Source organism: Vigna radiata, unplaced genomic scaffold (assembly GCF_000741045.1).
Source record: "Vigna radiata var. radiata cultivar VC1973A unplaced genomic scaffold, Vradiata_ver6 scaffold_223, whole genome shotgun sequence".
Taxonomy (NCBI): Eukaryota; Viridiplantae; Streptophyta; class Magnoliopsida; order Fabales; family Fabaceae; genus Vigna; species Vigna radiata.
The window spans coordinates 205,007-209,988 of NW_014543246.1; positions in this window are offsets into that span (position 1 = coordinate 205,007).

A 4,982-nucleotide genomic window follows, 5' to 3' on the forward strand; every position below is an offset into this window, starting at 1 on the left:
TCATATTTTCGAGGTTCTGGGTATCATTTTTGGACGTTCTTTAGGGGGGGGGGGGGAGGGGTTGGACCTTTCTGAAACTGTTGGTGATAGTTTCAAAGTCATTTTCTTTATCTAAGTATGAGTTTACAGGGTTTTGATTTGTTTAGTGGTTCTTCTAGGAATGTTATTGTTTGGTAATGTATGTGGAATGATCATAATGTAAATTATGATTGAGGTGATGTTGTTAACTTGAAAGTATGTGGTCATAAAGGTTCTGATTTGGTGTTAAGTGCAACAAAGTGTGGTTAATGGACGTAATTCCATGATCCTCAAGGAGAGGATCCATGGTGGTGCCCTTTTAGTGTGTTTTAGAATGATTTGCATGGAAGCTCAGTCTTGGAGGTTATCCTGAAACTATAATGGTCAATCATTCTCAAGTAGAGAGGACCGAACCATGTTGTGAATAGTAGCAGGAGGTCTTAGTCTTAGAGGCTTCCAGTATGCTCCAAGGCGCGGTACAGACTAACCTCGTGAGTGTGGTAGGGTGAAACCCATTTGCAATAGCTTTGCAAAGCAATAGAAGCCACTACGAGTGCATGACCCGCTATAGCTCGACAATTATTCTAGTTTGCACGAGTCAGTTTATCATGTAGCAAGTCTTGTAGTTTCTTTTAATATGTTTCGAGTGAACTTTGCATGTTGTGTATGATTGTATAACATGATTTTTATACCTAGCTCACCCTTGCTTGTTTGTGTTGCCCGTGTATGTTTTCTTTTACAATTATCATCCACTTGGATGTGAGCAGATGTTGAGGAGGTTTCCCTATAACAAGTGCTGGAGGATGGGGATGTTGCAACTTAGTCTTCCTAGAAGTTTGCAACTTAGTCTTCCTAGAAGTTTCTTAGTTACACCCTCTATATTTTGAATTACTCTTATTGTCAAGTTTTAAATTTAGATCTCTTTTACTTAAATTTAAAATTCTAAAATTAAATTTGGATGACTGTAATCCTAATACTCTAATTTCTCTTCTTAACTACTTTCCAATATTATCTATGATTATATATATATATATATATATATATATATATATATATATATATTTGGGATGTTACGAATTTTTGAAAAACTCATTTAAATATTTCTTGAATAGAAATTTTTTAAATTTTGGAAGCACTAAATTTAAAACTCACTTTTAAGTGATTAACGATATAATTGTATAATTTTCTATGATAATTTATGAATTTTAAACTAGTTGCATTAAGATATGGGTTTATAATTGAACTAGTAGAAATAATTATATGGTTCTAAACTATTGTATTAGGATCGACCGACAATAGTTTAATTAATACTCTATTAAATTATTGTATACTCATTACGATTATAATAGTTTAATACTCTAAATACCATTTGTCAGATGTAATGTTCTAAATTACTAAAATTTATATTTTGGAGTAAACATATAATATATTATATAATATATATTTCATCACTATCTTTTTATATATTTTAAAGCACGTTTACTATACATTCCTTTTAGGTAGGTTTAGGTTGAGTATTGTTAAATCAAAGATGTGGGTACACTGAACGAGCTGAAAGTAATTACAGATGTTCCCTCTCAAATTAATACGTAGGTTTAGATTAGACAGAATTAAATTCGGATGCAGTACATTGAATGACCTGAAAGTAAATTTAATGAGACAAATGTTAATAATTAATATTCTCACTCTTCTTATTGATGTAATATATATGCAACGCTTTAATTATTATTGAATAATATAATACTAATATAAAATATTTAAAGTTAAATTATTCATGATTTTAAATATGTGATTTAAATTACTCACATTTTTAAATACATGATATAGATTACCTACAATTTTAAAAATATAGTATAAACGACTCTCGTTTAATAACGGTTAGATGTAGCTATCTACATTTATTTAAAACAGATAAACAATGTAATTGCTACATAGGATTAAAAAAAAAACCTAATATATAACCAACAATAAAAAATCACAATATATCTATATTTTAGACAATGTTTTTTAACTATTACTATAAGGGCGTTATGTAATTTACAAAATGGTGTAATTCATAAGCGTTGTCCTACCTAATTTTATTACGCATATTAAATGAATTTGAGAATTTGCAATTAAAAAAAAATCTTAAAAGTTGTATAGGTAAACATAAATACAAATCCATTTACGTAGCACTGCGTTATATGTAATTCACTTTGTGTATTTTTTTCCCCTTTTAAATATAGAACTTTTAACGTCACATATAATATAAACTTTTAATGAAACATAATAATGGATATTGAAAGCCAAAAATGTTTATTGATAGGGTGAAAAGTAAAATATTATTTTATGAAGACATTGAAATAGCACACTAGTGTGGCATTAGTTATGTCTTTATTATGCTTGTAATTATGGCACATAAAAAAGATGGCTTTAACAAGTTTATGACACATGCAAGATAGGCCCTACATGCAGTTATCCATATAATCAGTGTGATGAATTTCATAATAAGTGGGTTATGATAGTGATTGAAACTAGAGCCTTGCTTTATTATAATTAATAAGAAGGCTATACTTTGTTAGTCTTTATACTCTTTGCATTTCCCTACAAGGAATCATTACTTGTGCCTCTATAGTATCTAATTAGTCAAATGTGTTGAAAAAATGTTTCTTTAGTGCTCTTCATACTTGAATAGTTTTGACTCCTTTGTTATTTGGGTTGGTGCTTTTGCCTCAAACATTAATATTTTGATTTTGACTTTGATAAGAGAAAAAAAGAGTAAAAGATTATATGCAAAGGCAGAAGAAGAAGATCACATGGGTTCCACATTGAGAGCCTCATGATGATGATGATCATCTTGAACCCACTACGAACTAAGTGGGTTATCTACATGGATTATGAAATGAAAACACATTTGCTTTCTTTCATTCCCTTCCTACAAATTGCCGCATGCTTTGAATATATTTTAGGTACTCACAATAAAAGTTTATGTTCCTATGGCCCAAATGCACCTCCACTTCCCAACAAGAACAAATTCCTTTCCAATTTATTCTTATTTTATTTTATGCTACATCATACATCATTCTTCTCTTTAACTTTTCTTTCATCTTCTCACCTCCAATATAAAGTGTAAGAGTTTCACATTACTTAAAATTAGTATACCTAATATATCTATTATTCTTCCTTTTCAACCTTCTATTATATAAATATCTTACTTTGTATTTTTACTCGATTATGGAGAGTTGTTTCTTGTAATTGGACGGAGTATTTGAACTTTACACGAACTAGAATAGTAAGTTCTAAAATTAATATTATTATTAATAATAATAATAATAATAATAATAATAATAATAATAAAGTTAATATTTAGTGTTCCTACCTTAAGTTCTTCATTCAATTCAATGAAGTTTAGAGATAAGGATTGGTTTTAAAAATCATTTTTCTTAAGAAAGATAATATTATTAAAATTTCAAATATTGTTTATTTTAAAATAACACATAAAAGTCGAGAAAAAGAAAAATATATTTAAAAGATTAATTATATATATTTTTGATATTTAATCTTTCAATCAAAATTGTATTTCAGTTTTGTTGTCATAAACTTTGTATAAATTTTATTTCTGATTTTATGAATAAATGTATAGATTATTGAGAATTTAAATATAGATTTAAGTATCATATATAAAAATGTTGAACATTATATAAGAAAAAAAATTCATAAACTCATAATTTAAAGATTTTAAGTTAAAAATTATGTGAATCTTAAATAAATTAAACTCAAATATCATTAATATTGTATTTGTATGATGAAACCTTTATCTAAAAGTTCATCAATAATATAGAATTATGAGTTAAATTTAGCACGACAGGAGAGGGTACATTAGCTTTTAAGTAATATAAAAGTATTAGATATATTGTAACATTATTAATTATCAATATTTATATATATTAATGGAAGTAAGTTACGTGGTTCTTTGATTGCCTCAAAATTTATTGTGTGATATATATATATAATTATGTGCGGTTCATTCCCCAATATGTTTTAAACAAGCCATCAGATGCTGATTCCTTTCAAAAGCACGCTCAGCCGTGGCAGGCTTTAGCAAAATCCCGCGAACCGATTCTATACTAATCGCTTATGCCATAAAATCACACTTTTACGAAAACAACTACGAATGAAGTTGATTCTAGGAATGCAGCAGCGTGTTGAAATTTGTAAAGCTCTTTGGGGGAATCTGTTTTTTGAGACTCACTTTTGGAAAGTGCATGACTGAGAAAACAGTATATATTATATTAAACGGATCTCCTTCGATCATACATATAGGCGACTTGTGTGGATGAACGTTGATGCTGACTGGTTGTGCAGTGTTTGGTGAGAGAGTGAGTGGGGATTTGTTAAAAGAAGAGAGGAAAATAAAGAATGGAAGTGTAAGTGGGAAGCATCAGCATTGTCCTTTCACAGACCTAGAAAGATTATCGGCAGTGCATGCATGGGCCCATACTTTTGTGCTTCCTAACACAACAAACAACACATACTCACAAACTATACCTAGCTTAGTTGTGTTAACCCATTACCCAATACAATTTTACTAGCTTCATTGCTACATGCTTGCTAGATAGGAATAACTTTCTAATCCTTTGCATAATTAATCATATGCTACATACATATATGCTCATTCTTTATCTCACCAAAAACTTTAACCGCTAGTAACATGCTGCCCTCTTACCTAACTCATCCTCTTTAAATTTCAACACTTAAGTTTAAAAATGGTTTTCATTGTTGGAAGTCTCACATCGATTACAGATAGGGGTGGGCAAATCGAACTGTACTGTACTGCTAAAAACTGAACTGAACTATACTGAATTGTACTAAATTACAGTANGAACTGAACTGAACTATTAACTGAATTGTAAACTACACTAACTGAACTATTAACTGAACTGTAAACTACACTAACTGAACTGAACTATTAACTGAATTGTAAA